Genomic DNA, 27,022 nt, shown 5'->3' on the forward strand with positions numbered 1-27,022 from the left:
GAATTAGGGTTTTCATTCAAAAATAAGAGGCATTCCGAAAAAAAACATAGAAAACGAGTTTTGGTTCAAAAATAGGAGGTGCTCGAAATGAAAATATAGGATTAATGTTTGCTTGAAAAATAGGAGACATTCTCAAAATAAAACATAGGATTAATGTTTTGATTAAAAAGTAGGAGGTATTCTGAACATAAAACATAGTATTACGGTTTTGTTGCAAAAATAAGGGGCATAGTGAAAAGAAAACATACTAATAGAGTTTTGATTAAAAAATTGGAGCTATTTGGAAAAAAAATATAGGATTAGGGTTTGATTGAAAAATATGAGACATTCTGAAAAGAAAACATATAATTAGTATTTTGAGTAAAAAAAATAGGAGACATTATGAAAAAAAACATAGGATTAGGGTTTTAATTCAAGAATATGAGACATTCAGAAAAAAAACATACTATTAGAGTTTTGTTAAAGAAATAGTAGACACACTACAAAAAAATTGTTATATAGTGACAGTCAAAAATCCGTCACTAAAACTTCAATTTCGGTCACTATAGATATTTTTATTCTATACCGACGCTCATGAACCCTATTGCAACAATAAAATTTTTGTCAAATTATCCCTTGACGCTATAGGCTTATACTGACAAAAACTATGTCTGTTGCAATACCCCATTAGGATATACTGACAGCATGAATTATGTAGCTATAACCTATATTGACAGAAATGTCTGTCACTTTATCTTTATCCTTAAATCTATTCAAAAAGTTTTTAGTGACGGATAATACCATCAGTATAGCTATATTGTAGAAATTTTTAGAAGTTTTTACAGACAGATAATACCATCAGTATATCTATGGTGATAAATTTTTATATGTTTTTATTGACAGATAATACCGTCAGTATATCCATAATGATTAAATTTTTAAAAAGTTTTACTGACGGATAATACCGTTAGTATATCTATGGTGATGAACTTTTTATAATTTTTTACTGATAGATAATACCGTCATTATATCTCTTTTAATATAAATTTTCAAAAATCGCTTCATAGTTTAATAACTAGCAAAAGAAGAACTTGACCATCCACAAAAACCACTTCTAAAGCAGGTAATGGCAATCATTCAATAGTTTACCTGCATCAGCAAGACAGGATGCAATTGCTCGAAGATGATCTGGTCTTTCTGGGTGTGGATGTAATTTCATTGAGACCTACAAAACATACCAAATAGAATGACTAAATTCTGCAAACATTAAGTTCTACAGTCAAAAGAGATGTGAATATTTATTACAGTGGTCATAACTATACCTTTTTTGCAAACTCAATGACCAAGATAAATCAAAAGAATTTAAAAAGGGTAAAGTGAGCACTGCTCTCAACTTGGAACAATAGCAACAAGTAGCTAACTGGTAGTCCCAACTATTTGGGGTCGGCCACTTGAATCCTTTTATTGCACTTTGCTCTATTAAGGGCCAAAAAATTAGATAAACCAAACTCAAATATACCAAGAATTCTCACTATATCTTAAATTCATGGATCAAATTCAATTCAGTGGGAATTTTCACTCATTTGTTTGCCAGATTATAATTGGAAAAATTGACCAAGTTCAAATTGACATATCCTGAAACCTATTAGTCCGAATGCACCATGGAGAAGCAGGGCGAAGAGCAATGACATGATATGCACACCGCGGTATAAAAATATTAGTACGTATATCTCTTGCCGACCGATTTAGTATTATCAACATCTTTGTAGGCAAACAGAAAAATAAAGATACATCACATAATCTCAAATTAGACCAATGAAATTCTGCCTGCTGAGAGAGAAAAAGAATAGGCACATATGATTCATTTATCGTCAAGTACAGATTACATTATATAATAGTAGAAGGAAATTCTTTGGCCTTGAACTGGGGTATTATCTTCGGGCTAAATTGCAAGTATTTGAGGAGCTCACAAGAGTCTGATTCAAACATAATTCAACCATGTCCATCAAGTACCGTGTTACTCAACAACAGGGAGAAGCCAATGAGGAATACAAAAAAGTTTTAAACTTAAACTTACAAGATGTGAAACATCAAAATGGATTTCAAAGCAAACAGACATGTAGAAATAAATACAAGTTATCCTTTTTATTGGGCATTAACTATCAGAAAATTATAAACCAAGTAATATGTCGACAAAGTAATTTCTGATAGAGAATACAATTGAAATACATTATGGCATAATTTGTACAAGCATAATTTACAATTTGTTAGTAACCAAATCTAAATTAGTCTTTCATAGGAGTTGGCCATGTCAAGCACTTACAAATCAAAATTAACAAAATCCAAAAGACCATTCGCTTTAAAATAATTTTCAGAAGTGTGAAAGACTAATTAAAAAAAAATCTCATATGGCAGAAAGGTGTACATCCTAAAAAAGTAGGAACCCATATAATTTAAGCTACACTCTATTTTCAAATAGATATAAATATCAATGTAACTCACATAAACTTCTGACTTATGACCACAAAATTTCAGTCTTAAAAAAATACTCATCCAAATGCAACATTGTGAAAAATAAATCATGTATCAATCTCAAGTTATGAGAAATGCAGTCTAACCTCGTAGTGGAGCAGCATCCTTTCATCCAAACCAACGGCTGTAGATGTGTCTGAAGCTATTCTGCATTTTGTATTACAATGTTAAACAGATAAATATTACATGATCAAATGTCAAATAAAAACTACTATAAGTATGGAGATGATAAATTTCAGAACTTTTTGCATAATATAAATGGCTTAACCAAAAACCAAAAAGTACATTAAACTAGCAAATTTTAAAAGATAAGCACTAGCATAATTTAAAAGTACTTAATGAATGGTGAACTTTAGATTCCTATCTTCCAAAATAATCAATATCATCATATGACAGAAGAATTAGCATAATGGCACCTTTATCTCTGCCGCCTGAGTCTAAGCTAGAATTTTTCTCAGTTCACAATTCATTATGGGTCTTGAAAACATCATGTTTGAAGAATTCTGACCCTTTATGTTCACCACAAACCTTTGATGCAATATATGAAATAAGGTAAACCAAATTTAAAAGGCTTTACAAATATGCACCAGAAATAAAGTGGTAAGCGTAAAAAATATCTTAACACATGGAAGCACTAGATAAACTTGCATACTACACATGCTAACCCACAATAGAGTGCCTTATGAGAATTTCATCATGTGTGAATACTACTTCAGCATTGTAAGAGGAGCGGTGAGATCATACATCGCAGTGAGAGACATCATCAAAGTTCGGCATTGTAAAGTTTGTACAAAACTACTTCTTCAAAACAAAATGATGTACTGGTTCCCAATCACTGTCGTCATCATCATAAAACTCTTCCTTGTAGAGATACTGCAAAGTGCTTCCGCTATGCAGCCTCATACAATGTTGACTCGTTGAGATCTAGTTGCCAAACATGCACTGCATCTACCATCTTCACAATGTAAAGAAGCATCACCATCACCAGCCATGGTTGTTCCCAGACTTGATGCACACACATGTTCTCTGTTTTCAAATTCAGCATCAAGTGTGGATGTGTGTGTCATTACGTGTCCCATCATTTTTAGTTCCTGGTACCTTTCTTCATGAAATTTTTTACCTAACTTTAGAATGCAAGTATCTAATTCAAAGAAGAACGATGAAGAAAATTGTGCAAAAGATCAGCACTATTCAGAGCTCCCGCATCTTTATCCTTCTCAACTAAGTTCAAAATGGCATTCAAGAAACCTGCAACAAAAGATAAAGATCATTACAATATGAATAACGCTTTTAACTTCGGCATTTCTTTCCAATGTGCATCAAACAGAGAGAGTTTTCTACTAAAACGCTTAGATAAGGTTCTAAGATTTAATCTACTAGATATGCCTCCAAAAAATATTTAGTTAGGAACTCAGCACATGTGAAACTGTTTATCATCCTTAAAATTAAAGTCATGGAAGGGGAAGGATAAACTTCTATGATTTGCTGCAGAAAATAACCAAGCTCTAAATCATGAATCAGATGTTCTAGAAAATAAAGAAAGATCAACCAGAAGTTAAATTATAGAAAGTATCTACAGAAAGTAACCAATCCTAGAAAACAATACAGCATCATGTGTAAAGTGAGCAGGGCAATGATGCATCTTGTTGTTGTAATTGATCCAGAAGTTAAATATGATTTCAATCTCTTAGACTAACCAAGACTTTGGATAACAAATCACTGCAACAACTGCATTTACATGCAATCAAGCATGAAACAAGTTCATCATTTGCTAGCATCAGTATCACAAGATTTTAGTCTAAGAAAATAAAGAAGAAGAGAATAAATCTAAGAAAATCAACATATCATTACCATATTAGGAAAAAGTCAATAAAAGAATTGGTCATAATCCTTACCATATTCTTTAAATCACTGGATAGCTTGATAGAAATCAGTAACCTCGATAGATTGGGAAAATTACCCTCGATAATTTTTTTAATAAACCTATACAATAAGAAAAAAAATGTTGGTGCGCTACTAGTAAACTTCTTGTAACATAAATCCACCATAACAAATTAAGTCATATAATGAAAATTTTCAAGGGAAAAAAATGCACAACCGTCAACACAATCATTCCAAGATCAGAGAAAGATTAAGAAAACAAAAAAGAGAAATTAAGAAGATGGAAACCATAATGTTTGTACACATGCACGCACACACACACACATCAACAATAATGACAGAAACATAGAGAGTCCCAAAACAAAAACTAAGACCAGCACAACAACATCAAGTGAATCAAAGTCTTGATGAGTCAAAGGTTATATATGATTAAAAAGCAAGGACGCAGTGCCCATGAATTGAAAACAAAGAGCTCGTCCTCTTCTTCATTCTGAACGGGCCCCACTCTCCTTGTCCAGCCCCACCACCACAACTGAATCATACCCTACTTTCCCCTCCTCCTCCTCCTCCTCGCCGGCACCGCCATGTACCACCCTCCCCACCACCACCCTACAAACCACCATCACCCCTCTTCACCATCGAAAACCCAAACTCCTCCACCAACGCCATGTGCGCTCCCAACTCGTCTACCTCGTAGGAATCCCCTCCAAGTCGGTGTGCTTCCGTGAAAACCCACACTTTACGATCGCACAAGCGCTGCAGTACTGGTTCCCGTGCATTCCCATTGTCCCCATCGAGCACAACACCATCAAACTAAGAAGATGGAAATCTTCTCAGTCTTCCCACTATCGCTCATCACTCTTCCTCTTCACTCTCCCACTCATCATCCTTCTCCTCTCTCTCTCTCTCTCTCTTCATCCTCCTCTCTGTCCACCCCTCAACCACCACCACTATCGGCCTGCTCATCTCTATCTTCACTGTCCCAAACCACTACCCTCGCCGGATAGAAATGCCCTAGCTAATGGAGATGTTAATGGATTCATACCTAGATTTTGATTGTGTGCCGGAACGGAGTTTTCCAGAGACCTTCATTCAAAAGAGCTTGATTTCGACGGTATGGTATGATCAATGGAAGCATTGCAATGGATGGAAGGGTTCCGGTGATGAGTCGAAGCGTCGAGACAAAGAGAGTGAAGGGTGAGTCGTTGAGAGAAAGACATCGGTGATTTTTCTTTCATATAGAGTGAGCCGTTGGAGAATCATTTAGAAATTATTTTAATATGTTAAATCAGTAAAAGGTTAGGGTAAGTTTCGATGTTAACAATGAATAAAATTACATTTATAATTTTTTAATGAATTATGAAAATAATTGTAAATGAAATATACATTCATTTTTTAAAACAAATATAATAAATACTGTTTAAAAACATACTTTTCATAATAATTAATATTATTAGTAAAATAAAATTTAAAAATTATTTTTACAAATGAAAATGTTTGTTTTCATATATTTTAATAAAATATATTTTTAATATAATTACATATATTTTAAACATAACGGTCAACAAATGTCTAATTTATTGTAACAGTTATAAAATTTCATTAGTATAAACCATTGGTAGTTACATAATTTGACCATAGCAATATTTCTATCAACAGAAAAATATTGGTAAATGCTTGATTTATTCTAGTAGTTATAAAATTTTGTCAGTATAAATAGTCTACACCTATAAAATTTGGCAATCACTATAAATAAGCGTCGATATATGAGAATAGCTATACTAACGGAAGAATATGCATTAGTAAATATTTGATTTATTTTGATAATTATAGAGTTGTGTTGATATAAAATCCGTCAGTAAATATTTTCTCTATTCTGACAGTTTTAAAATATTATTGATAAAAACAGTCTATAGCTACAGAATTTGATAAATATCTTGTGATAATACAATAACAGCTATACTGACGGAACTACATCCGTCAGTAAATATCGCATTATTGGTAAAAACAGTCTATAGCTATGGAATTTGACTATCACTATAGATAAAAGTCATAATGCAATAATAGCTATACTAACGGAGCGAAATTTGTCAGTAGATATCTAATCTATTCTGACAAATTTAAAGTATTGTTTGTAAAAACAGTCTATAGCTATAAAATTTGACCGTCACTATAGATTATTATTGGTATATGGTAATTTTTTTTTGTAGTGACATTCTGAAAGGAAAACATAGTATTAGGGGTCTGATTGAGAAATAAGAGGCATTAAGAGAAGAAAAAACTAGGATTAGGATTTTGATTCAAAAATTGGAAGCTTTTCCTAAAGAAAACATAGGATTAGGGTTTTGATTCAAAAATAGGAGATATTCTGAAAAGAAAACATAGGATTACCAGTTGATTAAAAAATAAGAGGCATTCTGAAAAAAACATAGATTTACGGTTTTGTTTTAAAAATAGGAGGCATTCAACAATGAAAACATATGAATAGGGTTTTAAATCCAAAATAGGAGCCATTCCAAAACGAAAACATAGGATTAGGGTTTTGATTGGGAAATAGTAGACATTCCGAAATGAAAACATAGGATTAGTTTTTTGATTGAAAATTTGGAGATATTATGAAAAGAAAACATAGGATTAAGATTTTAATTGAAAAATAAGAGGCATTTCAAAAAGAAAAATATTGGATTAGGGTTTGATTAAAAATATGAGACATTGTGAAAAGAAAACATAGTATTAGGGTTTTGATTTAGAAAATGGAGGCATTAAGAAAAGAAAACATATGATTAGATTTTTGATTGAAAAATATGAGGTTTTCCAAAAAGAAAACAAAGGATTTGGGCTTTGATATAAAATTAGGAAACATTCCATAAAGAAAACATAAGATAAGTGGTTTATTCAAAAAATAGGAGGTATTTCGAAAAGAAAACATAGGATTAGAGTTTTGATTCAAAAATAGGAGGCATTACGAAAAGAAAGTATAGGATATGGGTTTTGATTGAAAAATATGAGACATTCCGAAAAGATAAAACATAGGATTATGGTTTTGATTGAAAAATTATAGACATTGTGAAAAGAAATCATAGGGTTAGGGTTTTCATTGAAAAAAAAAGGTATTCCTGAAAGAAAAAATTGGATTATAGTTTTGATTGAAAATAGGAGACATTACAAAATGAAAACATAGTATTAATGTCTTGACTGAAAAATAGGAGGCATTAAGAAAAGAAATCATAGGATTAGGGTTTTGATTAAAAAATAAGAGGCTTCCGGAAAAGAAACCATAGGATTAGGGTTTTAAAATATAGGAGACATTCGCAAAATAAACATAGGATTAGGGTTTTAATTAAAAATGTAAAAATTACGAGACATTCCTGAAAAGAAAAACATGTGATTAGGGTTTTCATTGGAAAAATAGACATTCTACAAGAAAACATATGATTAAAAGGTCTTTGATTAAAGCCATTTTGAGACACTTCAAAAAGAAAACATAGGATTAGGGTTTTGATTGAAAAATAGGAGATATTCTGAGAAGAAAACACAGAATTTAGTTTTAGATTGAAAAATAGGAGACATTATGTTAAGACATAGGATTAGGGTTTTGATTCAAAATTGCGACATTTGCAAAAGAAAACCATAGGATTAGTTTGATTCAAAAATACACGACATATTCGAAAAGAAAAGATTTACAGTAGTTGGGTTTTGATGAAGAAATAGGAGACATTCAGAAAACGGCATAGCGTTAATAATGATTCAGCGATAAATAGGAGGCATTCGAAAAGAAAACATATGATCACGTTGTTTTGATAGAAAAGAGACACATTGCTAGAAAAACATAGGATTAGTTTTAAGAGACATTATCAAATAAAACATAGGATTAGCGTTTTACTGAAAACAGGAGACTCACAAGTGATTAGGGTTTTGATTGATAAGAGCATTATAGAAGACATAGGATCGTTTTGCATGATAGGAACATTTACGAAAAGAGAGATATAGGATTCGGGATTTTGTATTCAGAAAAATAGGGAGGCTATTCGCGAAAAGAAAACATAGGATTAGGGTTTTGATTTCAAAATTTGGAGGCATTCAGAGATAAACATGGGATTACGGCTTTTGATTCAGACCATAGCAGATATTCCTGATAGGAAAACATAGGATTTAGGGTTTTGATTATAGGAGATATTCGAAAAGAAACATACGATGATCATTTTACAAAACATAGAGACATTCCGAAGATATAGCGTATATGATTTCAAAGAGCGAGTGAGACACATTTCTCGAAAGAAAGCGAAACGATTAGAGGTTTTGATTTAAACATAACATTGTGGATATTCCTAAAGAGAAACAATGATTTAGGTGATTGTGAGATGAGACACTCGGAAAAAGAAAACATGTTTAGGTTTTAATTCCAAAGCCGATAAGATAGCGACATTAGAGCATAATGATTTAGGTTTTGAATCTTTCATAGATAAGACATTCCGATACAGAAAAGCATAGGACTACATAGAGTTTTGATTGAAAATGTAAAATAGTAGACATTCCACAAACAAAACATAGAAATAAGTGGTCTGATTTATAATAGAACATAGTCGCAAAAAGAAAACATAGGATTACGGTTTTTGATTCACGCAAACAGGATAGGACACAACATTAGTAAAAGAAAACATATAGGATGAGGTATTTTGTATCCAGCAAAATAGCGACATTAGGACAAAGAAAGGACATAGATTACGGTTTTGATTGAAAAATCGGAGAACATTCTGCAGAGAAGAAAACATAGGTTAATAGTATTGATGCAAAATCGTGATAAATAGGCGACAATACTGAAAAGATAAAACATAGGAGCGAGTATGATTGAAGATAGAGACATTCTCGAAAAGGAAAAAGTAGGATTTAATGGCTTTGGTTAAAATATAGTAGCATGGCTTAAAGAAAACATGGGATTATGTGTTTTGCATTGAAAAATAGGAGACATAAACGAAAGAAAACATATGGGATTAGTGTTTTGATTAAAAATTGTAGACATTTTCTAAAGCCGCTAAATATAGGATTCGTGTTTTTGAATCATAGAGAGAGGCTTTTTGAAAGAAAACACTATGGATTACCTGCTTTCTTTATTAAAATTAGGAGGCTTTTATGAAAAGAAGACATAGGGATTAGGGTTTTGATTAAAATACCAAATAATAGGAGGCATTTTCAGAAAGACATTTGATTGAGGGCTTTCATTGAAAAATATGAGATATTGGTGGAAAATGAAAACATATGATTATTGTTTTGAATACAAATAGGAGACATTCTAGATAAGAAAAGCATGGGATTATGGTTTTGATTAGGAGACATTTTGAAAGAAAAACATAGAATTAGTTTGATTTAAAACAATAAAATACCTGGCCAGACCTAAAAAGGACGCGAGTAGGAGTTTGGATTTTTGATTAAAATGGTAGACATTGCTAAAAAGAAAACATGGATTAGGGTTTCGATTCAAAAATTGAAAATGGTGACATTCGGAAAAGAAAAAACATAGGTCGGGTTTTGACTATAGGAGACATTCTAATAAGAAAACATATGATTTTGATTTTGATTCAAAACTGAAAAATAACAGACATAAAAAAAAACGTAAGATTACTATTTTGATTGAAAAATGGGAGAAATTAAGAAAAGAAACATAGGATTATTGTTTGATTAAAAAATAAGAGACATTCTGAAAAGAAAACATAAGATTAATGTTCTGATTCTTAAATAGAAGACGCTCTGAAAAGTAAACATAGGCCTAGGTTTTTGATTAAAAAGCAAAATAGAGGAGACATTCCGAAAAGAAAACATAAAATTAGTATCTTTATAAAAAATAGGTGACAATCTGAAAAGTAACATAGAAGTTGGGTTTTGATTCAAATATAGGAGACATTCAGAAAAGAAAATATAGGATTAGGTTTTAGGTTCAAAACAGTAAAATAGGAGACATTTCGAAAGGAAAACATAAGATTACGGTTTTGATTAAAAATTTTGAGACTTTCTAAAAAGAAAACATAGGGTTAGGGTTTTGATGCAAAATAAAAAAATTGTAGACATTCCTAAAAAAAAGCATAGGATTAGGGTTTTGATTCAAATGACAGGAGGCATTCCGAAAGGAAAACATAGGATAAGGATTTTGATTAAAAAATAGAAGATATTCCAAAAATAAAACATTGGATTAGTGTTTTGATTCAAAACTGAAAAATATGAGACATTCTGAAAATGAGCCATTCCGAAAACAAAAACATAGGATTAGGGGTTCGATTAAAAAAATAGGAGGCATTACATAAAGAAAAAAAGGATTAGGGTTTTGATTCAGAACCAAATTATAGGAGAGATTTAGGAAAAAAAAACGTAGGATTAGGGTGTTGATTCAAAATTAGGAGACATTACAAAAAGAAAACATAGGATTATTGTTTTGATTCAAAACCAAAATATAAGAGACATTCAGTAAAGAAAATATAGGATTAGGGTTTTGATTCAAACCCAAAAAATAGGAGGCATTCCGAAAAGAAAACATAGATTATGGCTTTGATTCAAAAATAGGAGACATCCAAAAAAAGAAGAAGAGCTTTTGAGATTGGTGACATTGCTGGGACTATTGATAATATAATCCAATGGAAGATATATAAGCCTAGTTCAGTGTGATATGCGTCCAAATCAGCAAGTTCTTCCTATTGTAATATTCTGTTAGTATTCAACTTTGCTCTTAAATTCCCTTCATAGCTATAGGATGTGACATGTTCTTACATGTAAGGAAGCCAATAAGGTCGAATTTGAATTCATAATAGCAAAAATGGCCATACTAATAGATATTCACAGTTTTTAAAATAAGCTTAAATAGGGTAATTTGAAATTTAGTGGAACAATTAATTTGGATTCTTCTTACACTCATGATATGAGTGTTGGTTGAGTGGGTCAGTGGAACTTGTGGAAGGTTCTTCAAGTCATAAGTGCAATTTGGACAAGTTGTATGTCACAGAATTATATACAATAACTCTTTTCTTTTCTAAATGTGGTAATTATTGTCCCAACTTCATATGAAGCTTTGGAGACTTTCATTAAAGAAATGTTCGAGAAGATTGTATGTTATTCCCCCTGCAACAATTTATCTATTTTGCCCAAATATCATTTTATTGGCTTTTAGCCTTTTTTTTTATGTTTCGTTGTGCTAAATGTCATGAAGTTATATATATTATATATAACACAGCTTTGTAAAATTCAGAAAGAACTTTGTGTGTGTGTGACATATGATTTGTTTAAAAGGCTTATCTACTGCATCTACTACTTTGCATGTTTGACTGAGTTTCTTTTGGCTAATTTTGGGTTGATGAAGGTAAAAGTAAAACTACCCTGTATCTAAGTTTACACCTCCTCAGATTCCTAAGGATCTTGACACAACAATTAAAAGTGGGAAGGTTCGGGCCCCAATAAAAATTATTTCTACTATTTCTAATGATTCACTAATGTTTGAGTAATGGATCCTTTACTTTTAGGAGTTCGGTGTCTATGATTGTACCGTTATCTCACAACCTCCTCACAATGTAACATCCATTTGTAATGGATCCTTTACTATTTCTAATGATTCACTAATGTCTACCATTGTTGAATCTGGTTTTCGCATTACTGATGCCATCTCTCTTTTATGGTTTAAGTGCAGCCTTCCTCATTGCTCTATAGAGTTCATCAAGGTGGAATAGTAGTATTAATGGAAAATATTTTTTGTTATGTATTTCCCAGGACTGAGAACCTTGTTAATATCTTCTTAACTAGCTTAGTTGTTGATCATCATAGGTTTGAATATAGATCGACTGCATAACCCATCTATGGGTGTTTTCTTATTGTTATGGCATCATTCTGGTTTAGAGCTTACTAAGGGCTATGGTTATTTGCAAATCTATGTCATGCTATGTGCTGATCATGGGCCCTATGTTCCTGGTGCTAATAACATCATTGTTACGGTCAGAGCTGACAAAGATCTAGTGCCTAGCTTGGTCTCAAGGAAATTAATCATCAGGAACTGATGTCCACTACTATATTAATGCGAATAGTTTTTAGACAAGTACTGGTATCAAACATAGGATGCATATGCCCGTTATTTCAAGGATGTATATGCGAGAGTTAGTAGTCTTCTTGAATTCCTTACTTGGTTGTTTGCTTCACACAATCTCCACTTCATTTTTCCTGTTAACCACAAATATTATTAAACACCTTTGGAACTAATTTATTTATCTTAGGGTTTAACATTTTAAGATTTCATTGTAGGAATGAATAAGAGGCCATTCGTGTACCGGGAATTGGGCACATGTAATTATGTTGCTACTTAACTTTAGACCTTAATTGGAGATCATACTACTTTATATGTCATAAATGTCCAGACCTATTTCCTTATCTTTATAAATAGTCATTTAGTAGCTCCCACCATGTAGGTCAGAGCTATTAAATCATTTCGATAACGTTTATTTGATTCATATGATTACTCAGATCACTGTAAAACTCTCTATATGTCTCTTGCATGTATTGCACATGCTATATTTACAACATTATAAACACCTAACTACAAATTATTAACCGAATTCTTTTTAATGATGATGATAATTAGATGATATAGGGTGTTGCCAAAAGGACTTTGGTATACATCTTTGGAGCATGCTACACCACCACCATCTTCATTCCTTCTTTCAACAACTACCGAATATGGTCCTTTCTGGTTCTCGGCATGGCTAGGTTTATGTTTAATACACACATATCTTTACTGTATTATTACATTTATTATATATAGCAAGGTTGTCAGACCCGGACAGGCCCGGTCGGTTCAACCGGAAAAACCGGGAACCGGCCATGTGGTCGGCCCGGGTATACCCCATTGAATCGTGTATTAAAAAACCCGGTGTTAACCCGGTCACCAGGGCGGTTCAACCGTGAACCGGTTGATCCGAACGGGTCAATCGGGTCACAATGTTTAATTTTTTTTACAATATTTAATAATTTATTGTTATTTTCTCATTAGAAACCACAAAATCATGTATATTTATTAATATTAATTTATAATTTCTAATCATTAAATAGAATTACAATATATATATCATAAACATACCAACAAAAATTAACATTTAAAAATAAAATCTATTAATGTGTTATGTAAATACTTTCTAAAAATTTAATTTATTAAGATAATAAAACAATAAATGAGTGTAATTTTATTATAAAAATATAAAATTAAAGTATTCTAATTAAATAAAAATATAAGAAAATTTTAAACAAAATAAAATCTCAATTGAGATATAAGAATTAGTGAATTAAATTTCTTATATATTTTAATAAAATCAACCAATAAACAAATAAATAAATAAATAACACTGAGAGAAGTTCGATAATTATATATTAATATATTAAATTTATAAATATTAAAAAAATGTAAAAAAACAATGACATAATTAGAAAACTCTACTGCATATAAGGTCATTTATCAATTTAAATATCAAATTTGAGTTGGTTTTTATATTATAATTATGGGTTTAATATTATATTTGCTCATTATTAATTATTATAATATTTTTTATATTTAATTATTGACCCGGTTCAACCCCGGTTCGACCCGGTCAAACCCATTGACCCCTGATCGCTGGGCTTAGCCGGGTCATTGCCCGGGCCGGGTCTGACAACCTTGATATATAGATATATTTTTATAAATTACTAATTACTAATGAATCTTCTTTGGGTTATCATGCTAAAGGTGTGACATATTCAAGACCTATAAAGGTGGTGCTCTACTTCACTGGCGTGACCAACATCTTCTACACTTTCAGCGGACAAGCCATTATTTTGTAAGTAGACTTGTCAAACCATGTTTTCTTTTTTTGTAGTTGTTAACTAAGCCATTATATGTATATATCAATGAAATATGAATGAAAATGCAAAACAAAACAAAAAAACAAAAAAACTTTGGGTTAACGGTGCTTGAGCGACTTCTAAGGCAGCTTTTGCTAGGGAGTGGAGTGGACAAAAGCTAGATGAGGAAATGATGCAGGAGCTTTCCCATCCCACTATACATCTTAGTAGTCTAATATATATATATATATATATACTACCATTCACTTTATTTCTCTTCCCCTTCAAATGCCCAAGTACCAATGCCAACCCCACCTCCTAAATAACTACTAGCATTCACTGGTTTTCTTTAATAATAATTATGCATTGCCGGAGCTGTAGGGTGGCGTCTAGCTCCTTTCCCTTGTTTCGTTCTTCTTATCAGTCCCATATTTTTAAAGCCAACAAACTCACCAACCAACAAATATAAAACTTTTTAACGGACTGAAAAAACTCTATAATTATGGTTTTTGTTGTTTTTTGTTATTATATGGAAATCTTATGATAGGAAGTCCGGAATTGAACTAATGTGCAAAGCTTAGTGGCAAATTTTGCCAAGCTTCAAGTTTAAGTGTATATTTCAGATGGAAATGCTTTGTCATCAATTTATCAAGTGGCCTTTTTTTTCTTGGAAAATCTTTCATTTTGTATTTTGTAGCAGGCCTTGCCACATGTAGATGTATGTTGTTGAAAATTATTGGACAAAATATCATCCTTTCATTATTGGGTTTCTTGTAAATCAGGGAAGTAGGTAAGGAATGACCTTTTTTTGGAATGGATATTGATATCATTTATATGGCAGAGATAACATTGGGTATAGGAGCATTTCCCTTTTCTTTTTTCCTTTTTTTTAAAAAAAATAAATACTAGCTTTAAATGAATCTTAATTACTATGTTTATAATTGTACATTCTTCTTAAGTGAATGAGCATTACTCAATTATTTGAATCTTTTTTATTTGATACTTGGATATTTACATGCAGGTACACCGTTATACATGGCTCTAGAATTTGTTTGAGAATAGCCATACAATCACACATCATATCTATGGTCTCTTGGAGGTATTTTGTATGTCAAATTACTTTGATATCAACATATTATTGGGTTCTCCTTGTTGCATTGTATCTTTCCCTGTCATATGTATATATGGCAAACTAACTTAGTGTATATTCCTTCACTATCTTTAAAAGTACTTGTTTTAATTTTGCATCTTTAGAGTAATTTTTAGGAGAGAATTCTATACTATATGCTATGATCAAATGTAAAGCTATGAAATTATGAGATTTCTGATTTGTTTGAATTTTCTATGATAGAAGTTTGCATGTTTTGTTTTTATTAATAGACATCCATCAAGGTATCTCTTGTATATGTTGTCTTATGGCATTGCCTTTTGTTGTACATGGTCAGGTATGAAATATTTGTTGGTCAACCGCCATTTTACATGAATTTGGTGTATGCATTCATCAAACACATAGTGAAGGTGACAGCCATTTTTCTTTGCTTGTTTTTCTTTTTCTTTTTCTTTTTTGACTATTCTTTGGTATTTCAACATGGATAATAAAAATATAATTCATCTATTTGTTATGCCAAATGACAGGATCCAGTAAAGTATCCTAACAATATGAATCCAAATTTCAGAAGCTTCTTGAAGGGATTGCTTAACAATGTTTCTTATTGGTAAGAAAAAAATTATGCCATATAATTACATCACAACTCCACCTATTTTTTTTTTATTCTTATCATATATATAGTTTTTTTTTAACTTTTATGTATACCCCGATAATAAATAGTCACAAAATACCATAATAATTTGACTTAGACTACCAAAATGATACCCATCATCATCATTTCCAAATCAAATAATCTTATAGCTTGCTCATCACGGCAATGGTCCTCGGCTTCTGCTTTGCCAAATCAGATCCTTGGGTATGATGATGGTCATCATGCCGTTCTCCAACTGAGCCTTGATCTCATCACAACCTATGTTTTCCAGTAGCTCAAATCTCCACGAGAAATCCCTCTTCACTCTCTTAGCCAAGTGCGACACCACCTTCTTTCCCTACCGCTGCTCCTCTTTCGACTCTGAAGATTCCCCTCTAATGTGGAGTATGTTCATGTCAATATCTTATCTCACTCTTTTTTGGGATCTTGCTTATCAATTTTGCCTCATATCTTGTTCATTTTGCTATGCTTTTTTATCTGATTCTTTTGATACAAGTCTAATGTTATTTGATTTGTGAGTTTATGGAATTATTGGTGTAAATCCTTGTTGATGTTAGTTGAAGCTTAGATCGTTGATGATCTCTGTGTTTTTTAGTTGTGAAAGATTTAGGTTTTTGTTTTGGGTCTGGTTTGTAGATCATGAAAAATTTGAGGCGATCTGGTCAATATTAGTTTGATCTAGCTTGTATCATAGATTTTTTTATTATTTACTTGGTATTCATGTTAATTTTTTCCCATTTGAACTACAAATCGTCAAAAAATAAAAATAAAATAAAAAAATAGAAATAAAATCTTCTCCCATGGTGATTCGTAAAGCTTTGTGTTCATACATTGAATTCTTTGTTTAGATGAAATATAGTTATGAATTCATCCTCAAATGGAATTGAATATTGACTCAATTCAGCAAATTTTTAAAAAGAAAGCATGATGTTTTTCCAATGGGACAAGCTTTTGCAATGTCAAAGTAATATTTTGAAGCATGGATTCAGATTTGATGTTTTATCTATCTTAAAAATGGTATGTTTGGTAATACTTCAATATCATACTAGATTATTGAGTTTCATTCTTGGGAAAATATCGGTTTTGATTCTACTCTTATCCTATCATTAAGTATATCTAAATTTCTTTAAGACTACTTTGAAGTTACATTTTATAAACCTTTGTCCATGTGACTAATTACTATCTTATTGATTGTATGGCTAAACTATGAATTTCTTTGAGTTTTTAACGACAACTATTTCTATTTTAGTGACAAAAAGATACAACTATTGTTAAAAACTTAACATTCATAGTTATAAGCTTATAACTTTTTATGCCTTAGCTAACCGATTTCATTTTGAGTTTTACAAACTCATCGAAACTAAGAGCATGTGCTTTTGCTTGCGAAGCTAACTGTATCCCTTCTATAGGCTGTCATTTCTTCCTGCTTGCTCTATCATGTGTTCTACTATGAATAGCTTGATGTATATGCATTTTGATAAGTTATTTCTCATAGTGTTTTTTTAAATTAATGTACCATGTGATCAGGAAATCTGAAGAGCAGAAGCCAAAAGCTAGTGAAAACAAGCCCATCATGACAGAATGAACCAAATGTTAGTGAGAGGAAGTTTGTGTGCACAACTACAATGCTTTTATTGAAGCTCTTATGAAATTTAGTTCTTGAAAGAACCTTTCTTGTTCTACATTTAACTCTTGAGTCTTCAAACGGAGTAATCCATTCACCTTTCCGCTATTATCTTGATCATGTGGCCTCTTATCACCTTAATTTTTTGACTTGCACTCATAGCAATTTGATTTGCATACTTACTTACGGTGCTATCAATGGGATTTGATACTTTTTTATTTCTTCTCATGTGACATTGAAATACTAAGTAAAAATCCAATTTATGATTGAATAAGGTGTGGTGAGGATGAGGTTTGAGGGCATTTTTTTACTTTTTAAAGTATGTTGAGAATAATACTAGTTAATCTCATCTAACAAGTTTTAATTTATATATGATTATTGGTAATCATTTTTTAGAAATAAAATTAATAAGGATAAGCTTCTCAATGGTAACTTGTATTTTTAATAGTTCAGTTGGCTAATTTTCCTTCTTTGAAGTTTAAAAGATGTTCTGGCCTCTTGTTCAGGTTTCTACAACACTCATTGAGCCGTATTTTATTTCACATCTATGTTCAGGTTTCTAGTTTGCCTTTAAGAGACAAGTAACTTGTCTCTCATAGGCAGAGGTGACCATGTTGATGATTATGTGCAGATGCACTGGGAGCTTGCCTAGTGTTGTAACTAAGATATATATATATATATATATATAAGAGAAATATATATATATATATATATTAGTTTCTCTCCTACCTCTCACTCAAAAGTTTTTATCTTTATATAAACTATATTGTATAACTTCACATCATTTTTTAGATTAATTAAACAGTATATATTGGTCTTTTGTAGTTATATACCTTTCACTATGCTCCTAATCATTAATTTCATCTTCTAAAATATATCTGAATATGAGACATTCAGAAAAGAAACCATAGGCCTAAAGGGCTTTGACTCAAAAGTAGTAGATACTCAAAAAATATAGGATTACGGTTTTGATTCAAAAATAGTAGATATTCTGAAAAAAAAAACATAGGATTAGGGTTTTCATTGAAAAATTCAAAATATAGGTGACATTCCGAAAAGAAAATATAGGATTAGGGTTTTGATTCAAACACGAAAAATAGGAGACATTCCGAATCGAAAACATAGGATTAGGGCTTTGATCTAAAAATGGAAGACATTTCGAAAAGAAAAAACTATGATTAGAGCTTTAGATTAAAAATAGGAGACATTCTGAAAAGAAAACATAGGGTTCAGGCTTTGATTGGAAAATATGAGACATTCCAAAAAGAAAACATACCATTAGGGTTTTGATTGAAAACCGATAAGTAGGAGACATTACAAAAAGAAAATATAGGATTAGCGTTTTTATTAAAAAATAGAAGACATTCTAAAAAGAAAAAACATAGAATTAAGGTTTTAATTCAAAAATAGGAGACATTCGAAAAATAGGAGACATTCCAAAAAAAAAACATACGATTAGAGTTTTGTTGAAAAGTAGGGGACATTCCGAAAAGAACACATATGATTAGAGTTTTGATTCAAAAATAGGAGGCATTTTGAAAAGAAAACATATGATTTGGGTGGTTTTGATTCAAAACCAAAAATAGGAGGCATTCAGAAAAAAAAAACATAAGATATTTTGATTGAAAAATATGAGACATTCCTTTAAGAAAACATAATATTAGTGTTTAATTAAAAAAATAAGAGACATTATTAAAAAAAAACATAGGATTAAGATATTGATGAAAAATAGTAGATATTACGAAAAGGATACAAAGGATTAATGTTTTGATTCAAAAACAAAATATAGGAGACATTTGAAAAGAAAACATAGGAGGAGGGTTTTGATTGAAAAATAGGAGAAATTCAGATAAGAAAACAAAGGATTAGGTTTTTGATTTAAAACCAAAAAAAAGGAGACATTTTTGAAAAGAAAATATTGAATTAGTGTTTTGATCCAAAAAGAATGGATAGTTTCATTTAGCTTCCCTCAACATGAAGAGTGATATTGCCACTCTCAACGTGTTTTCCAATGTCCATTGAACCACACAATCCATGAGATGAAGTGGGATGCACACAAGTGAAGCTTAGATCGAAAGGAAAACAAAAAAGAAATGATAAATGCAAAAAGGAAATGCATAAACCTAAAAAACTAAAATGTGAATGGATATTGAACATACCTTTCAAATAAAATAAGAATCAACTCAATTGGACAATAAATTAGAAATTAGTGATTGATTAGAAAGTAAATTGCTAACTGCCATCTATTTTGAATCTCAAAATTTATCCTATATCAAAAAGATAGATATTGAACTTAACTTTTAAATAAAATAAAAATCAAATCAATTGGAAAATAATTTAGAAAGTTATGACTAATTCAATATAGTGACATCTATAAATTCATGTATAGTTACAATGATTAGACATGCGATAAAATCCAGCTTGCTAACTGTCATTCATTTTGAATTTCAAAATTTATTCTCCATCAAAAAGATCGATTTTGAATTTAACTTTTACATAAAATAATGATTGAATCAATTGAACAATAAATTAGAAAATTATGATGGATTTAACTTAGCTAAATCAATAAACTCATATACAACTACAACAATTAGACCTGCGACAAAAATCAGAGTTAACTGCATCATCCATTTTCGAATTTTCAAAATTTAGTCTCCATCGGAAAAAGATAAATATTGAACTAACTTTATAGAATCAACTCAATTGGACAATAAATTAGAAAGATATGACTGATTCGACGATAGTGGCATCATCTATAAACTCATATACTGCTACAATGAGTAGACTTGAGACACAAATTGCAAACTATCATCCATTTTGAATTTTCAAAATTTATCCTACATCAGATTGTGATTTTTAACATTCAAATTGAACATGAATCAACTCAATTCAACATATAAATTAGAAAGTTATGATGAATTCAGTGTAGCTAAATCTATAAATTCATTTATAGCTTTAGCAAATAGACCTTCGATAAAAACCACTATGCAAATTGTTATCCATTTTAAATTCCAAATTTTTCCCTCCATAAAATTATAGATATTGAACTTAACTTTCAAATGAAACAAGAATTAAGCAATTGGACAATAAATTAGAAAGTTTTGACTGATTCAGTGTAATGGCGTCAACAAACTCATATATAGTTACAATGATCAGACCTACAACAAAAACCAGATTGCTAACTGTGATCCATTTTGAACTTCAGAATTTATCCTACATCAGAAACATAGATTTTGACTTTAACTTTCAAATAATATAATAATCAACTCAATTGGACAATAAATTAAGTTATAAGCATCCCATTTTTGATTTCAACTGTCCCACATCAAAAAGATATATGAATATAAACTAATACAACAAGAATCAACTCAATTTGATCAATAAATTGACTATGAATGAGTTTAGTGTAAATCTATAAACTTATATCACAGTAATAATCAAAATGCAAAAATACCATGATAGGCATCATCCCTTTATGAATTCAAGATTTTCCTCCATCAAAAAGATAAATATTGAACTTAACCTTCAAATAAAAATAAGAATCAGCTCAATTAGACATGAAATTAGTAAGTTATGACTAATTTAGTGCATCGGGCATCTATATACTCTTGTATAGCTTCAACGATCACACATGCTACAAAAACCTGATTGTTAACAGCCATCCATTTTGAATTTCAAAACTTGTCCTCAATCAAGAAGAAATATTAATAACATAACATCTAAATAAAATAAGAATCAACTCAATTGGTGAGTATATTAGAAGGTTATGACATATTCAGTATAACTAATTCTACAAACTTATAGATAAGTACAACAATCAGAAATGCGACAAAAACTAGATTACTAAGAGTAATCTGTTTTGAATTTAAATATTTGTCCTCCATCATAAAGATAGATATTGAACTTACTTTTCAAATAAAACAAGAATTTAATCAATGGGATAATAAATTAGAAAATTATGACTGATTTAGCGTAGCTAAATATATAAACTCATATACATCTATAACAATCAGACCTGCGATAAAAACCAGATTGCTAATTGTCATCCATTTTAAATTTCAAAATTTATCTTCCATCAAAAAGGTAGACATTGTACTTAGCTTTAAAATAAGAAAAGAATAACCTTAATTTGACAATAAATAAAAAAAATTATGACTGATTTAGTGTAGCTAAATCTATAAACATATATACTACTACAACAATCAGATTTGCAACAAAAACTAGATTACTAACTATCATCCAGTTTCAATTTCAAAATTTATAATCTATCCAAAAGATAGATTTTCAGTGTAACTTTCAATTAAAACAAGAATAAACTCAATTAGATTGTAAATTACAAAGTTATGACTGATTCAGCATAGCAAACTCTATAAGCTTATATATAGCTACAACAATTAGACCTGCGAAAAAACCATATTCCTACAACGATCAGACCTGTGAAAAAATCTAGATTGCCATCTGTCATCCATTTTGAAAATTAAAATTTATCCTATATCAAAAAGATAGATACTAAAATTACCTTTCAAATAAAACAAGAATCAACTTAATGGGAGAATCAATTAGAAAGTTATTACTGATTCAACTTAGCAAAATCTATAAACTCATATATATCTATAATAATCAAACATGGGAGAAAAACTAGACTGCTTATTGTCGTCCATTTTGAATTTCTAAATTTGTTCTCCATCAAAAATATAGATATTGAATTTAACTTTGAAATAAGAGAAGAATCAACTCAATTTGATGATAAATGAGAAATTTAGGACTAATTTAGTGTAACGGAATCTTTAAACTTATGTATAGCAATACAACACAACCGAATATGCGTGTAAACCGCAAGTGCAGGAGTGTCGAAGTAATAATACCCCGGTGAGAGGATAGTCGAATCCACATGGAATAGTGCTTAGAACCACCGAGATTGCTATTTAACTAGAATGAAAATATGTTGAAAGTGATGTGAAAACAAACTCAATGTAAATGAAAACAAGAAAAGATAAAGGAGGCGCAAGTATAAGATGGGGGAGGCTATCGACGATAAATGGGGTACCTGGATATTGTTCCGCCTAGGACAATCGTTTCAAGTGCAAAACCCCCCTGTTATGCTTTCTAACTAATGCATTAATGAGTCGTGGAGATCCTTTAATACATGGTCCCCAATCTAAGGTCAACCATGCCTAACTCTATACATGTCCCGAAGGAGAAATTGAATAACCTCTCAACCTCGCAATCGTATAGAATTGCAATGATTTCTAGGGATTCCAAGTGGTAAACCCTATTCCTATGTATAGACCTAACCCTTTGGTCCAGGTGGAAGGTCCCTAACCACAATTAAGCCCTAGGTGCTAAAATCACTTCAACGCTTCACTCCGTTGCACTCGCAACTAAGCCCTAGTGGAAGGTCATCCCTTAGCCCATTCACTCTACTATGGCTGCAAAGAACTCCTGGAACGTGGAGGTAGGATAGATCACACCGGAGGGGAAAGGGGATGCTCCGCTACCTCTCGACTCACCCTCTCAACCCTCTCCAATCTAGCTTTGTCTAACTCTCGTGGTGTGTCACTCACTCACAAGAGTTACCAACAAGAACTCTCAACCCTAGTGTCACTCTAGGGGAGTATTCAAACAATCAAGCCTACAAGATTGGAACCCACAATAAATATCAATTAATTGAAAGCATAATAAAGAGATTCAATGAAACGAATACATCCTAGGGTTCACAAATATCCAAGTACCCACTAGGGGTTTAGCTCTCCATGGAGCAAAATACAATAGATAATGAAATCAAAAGTAAAGAGATGCAATCCATGAATGAAAACCCCCTTCTGTTCATGTCGAAGGTCTTGTGGATCACCCGCGTCTTCTTCAAAGGTCCCCTCATCAAACCTAAGGCACATCTCGCCAGATCGGTGCTGACGAAAGCTCTCCCAATAGCTCTTTTCCGAAGGAAATGCGGTGTTGAAGGCCGTCAAACCTCTCCAAAGCCTTACCAAAGCATCTCCAAACCCTAGCCGCCAGCACCTCCAAAGATGGGGGAAGGTGGAAGAAAAGATAGGGGAAAAGATGGAGAAATCGGGGTTGAATCGCAACTTTTAAAGGGCTGGAATCGGGCATCCACACGAGCCTGTGGATGCTCCACACGCCCCTGTGGAATTTTCACACGGGCCTGTGGAATTTCAACGCGCCCATGTGAATTCTCTGGAATTCTGATTTTCGGCCGGCTGTGAACAGTAACTGCTACAACACTTCTTTAATAAACAGTTTCATTGGTGAAGATCTTGCTATCATTGGACAAGTTGGGATACGCATATGTGACTGCCTTCGTGCCCCTCCAACTTATTGTAATGGCTTGAATACATGGAGGTTGGCACATTCACGTATCTTAGAGCCCCACCTGTGTCTTCGCAAATAGTACGTACACAATCTACTTTTAGCTTCTTTTCTTAAAACATAGCTTCACAACCCTACATGTGTAAAAGAACACAAATACACATGTATAAGCACTTAAACCTAATAAAAGTAATGCTCATTGTAAGGAAAGAACACTTCGCATTTTTATCACACAAGCACTTATCACCATAGTGATCAGACATGCGACAAAAACCATATTACTAATTGTCGTATATTTTAAATTTCAAAATTTGTCCACCATTAAAAAGATAGATTTTGAACGTAACTATCAAATTAAACAAGAATTGACTTAATGGGTTAATAAATTACAAAGTTATGACGAATTCAGCATAGCTAAATTTATAAACTTATTGACAGCCACATCAATCAAACCTTCGGAAAAAAAAACAAATTTCTAACTACTATCCATTTTGAATTTCAAAATTTTTCCATCATCAAAAATATATATTTTGAACTTTACATTCAAATAAAACAAGAATAACCTCAATTGGATAATAAATTAGAAAATTATGACTGATTCAGTGTAGCAAAATCTATACACTTATATACAGCTCTAACAATGAGACCTATGAAAAAAACCAGATTGCTAACTAACAAGTTCCCCTTGCGTATATCCCACAAGTACACGGGTTTGTCGAAGTAATAATCCCGGGTGAGCGGGGTCGAATCCACAGGGAGTAGGGAGTAAAGACACTTAATTCGATTCTTAGCTATGTGGAGTATTAACAATGATAAGTGTGATAATGATTCAATTCTCAACAATTAAAAGCAACAAGTAAGAGAGCAAAAGTAAGGAGCAGGTAAGGCAATCGATAGAGATGGGGTACTCCGATGATGCTTCACCTAGGATAATCGCTTCAAGTGCAAGAACTCTCTATTATGCTTCCTAATCAATGCAATGGTGAGTCGTGGAAATCCTTACATATATAGTCCCAAATCTAAGGTCAACTATGCCTAACTCTATTCATGTCCTGGAGGAAAGAATAAATAACCTCTCAACCTCGCACTCGAATAAAGTTGCAATGAGCTCTAGGGATTCCAAGTGATAAATCGCTTCCTAATTATAGACCTAACCCTTTGGTCCAGGCGGAAGGTCCCTAGCCATAACTAAGCCCTAGATACTAAGATCCCCTCAATGCTTCACTCCATTGCACGCGCAACTAGGCCCCAGGGGAGGTTCATCCCTTAGACCATTCACTCTATTATGGCCACAAAGAACTCAAGGAACGGAGGTAGAATCTATCACGTCGGAGGGGAAAGGGGACGCTCCTATACTTCTCGACTCACACTCTCAACCCTCTCCAATCTACCTTTGTCTAACACTCGTGGTGTGTCACTCACTCACAGGGTTACCAACAAGAACTCTCAACCCTAGTGTCACTCTAGGGGAAATGTTCATACAATCAAACATTCAAGGTTGGAACTCACAATAAACATCAATTTATTGAAAGTATAATAAAGAAGTTCAATGAAACGAATACATCCTAGGGTTCACAATCACCCAAGTACCCACTAGGGGTTTAGCTCTCCATGGAGCTATGTACAATCAAAGAAAACGAATGTAAAAGCAATGAATCTATAAAAGAAACCCCTCGATGGTGCGTAGTCGATAGTCTTGTGGAGAGTCCTCTACTCATCGCAGGGATCCTTTGTCCGACCCTAGGATACACCTCATCTGGATCGATCTTTCGACGAAAGCTCTCCCAATAACCTTCTTCCAAACGACGTGCGATGTCGAGACCATAGAACCTCTCCAAAACCCCTAGCCAATACCCATCAAAAATCCTAGCCAAGCCCTCTCTCAAGTTGGGGAAAAAGATGGAGAAAAAGAATACCAAAAATCGGGGCTGAATCGGCTTTAAATAGAGGTCAGTAATCGAGCAACTCCACGGTCGTGGGCGCTACAGCGCCTCGTCTGGGAATTTCCACACGGGTGTGGATAATTTCCACACGCCTGTGTGGATTCTCGTTTCTCGATTTCTCGACCGATCGTGAGCGAGTGCTGCTCACGGTGCTTCATCGCATTGTTGCTACATTACTCGCTACGGGTCTTCGACCGAACAACTTCCCAATTCCATACTTTCATCGGGGAGTACGCATAAGCGGGCACACGTTCACGTCGTGAATCACTTGCTTCTTCAATGATATACATGTTGGCGGAGCTCTTGTTCTTATATGCATAAGTCGGAATGCTCGAGTGTGACTGCCTTTGTACCCATCCAAATGGATGTGCTCACTCGAATGCGAGGAGGTTGGCACACACTCTAGCATCTCACACCTGCCCCTATGTCTTCGCGTTTGAACCTCAGCGAAGATCTCCTCCAAAAATAGGTGCATTATGATCCACATTGGCCTATTTCCTTCAAACTCGGCCTCACAACCCTACTCGCATAAAAGTAACATAAAAACACACATATTAATGTAAAAACCTGAGAAAAGTAATGCTCAACATAAGGAATGAACACTTCGCATTCATATCGCACAAGCACTTATCAAACTCCCCCATACTTAAGCTTTTGCTTGTCCTCAAGCAAACATTAAAACATTCTGTGCATCAATGAAGAAAATATTGAAAGTGCTTGGCCTTAGGTTCACCGAGGTATACAAAGAAAGTATTCTACAAGTAAGGAAAATTTCAACACTAAATACGAAAAATCAATGCTCTAGCTAAAAACTTGAATCAAAAAGGACAACAAACCCGAATTTCGTTTAAGTGTGTGAACTCACTCAAAACAACCCAAGTTATACTCCTCGAAGTTCTAAGTAAAAGGGACTTATTTATCTACAAATGTGGTAAAAATTTTAAAAGGTGGTAGTGGCTTCACACATCCTCTAAGGTAGCCCTTTCCAAAGCGGCCGCTAAGGTGGCTTTCACACTTTCGAGGTGCTAGCTCTTTCTACCCGAGTGGTAGCTTTCACTCATCCTATGAGATAACTCTTTCTTTCATTAGGGCATAACTAATATCCGACTTGTGAGAGTAGCTTCATACTTTATAGGTGG

The sequence above is a fragment of the Dioscorea cayenensis genome, chromosome 1 (genome assembly GCF_009730915.1).
Source record: "Dioscorea cayenensis subsp. rotundata cultivar TDr96_F1 chromosome 1, TDr96_F1_v2_PseudoChromosome.rev07_lg8_w22 25.fasta, whole genome shotgun sequence".
NCBI classification, from domain to species: domain Eukaryota; kingdom Viridiplantae; phylum Streptophyta; class Magnoliopsida; order Dioscoreales; family Dioscoreaceae; genus Dioscorea; species Dioscorea cayenensis.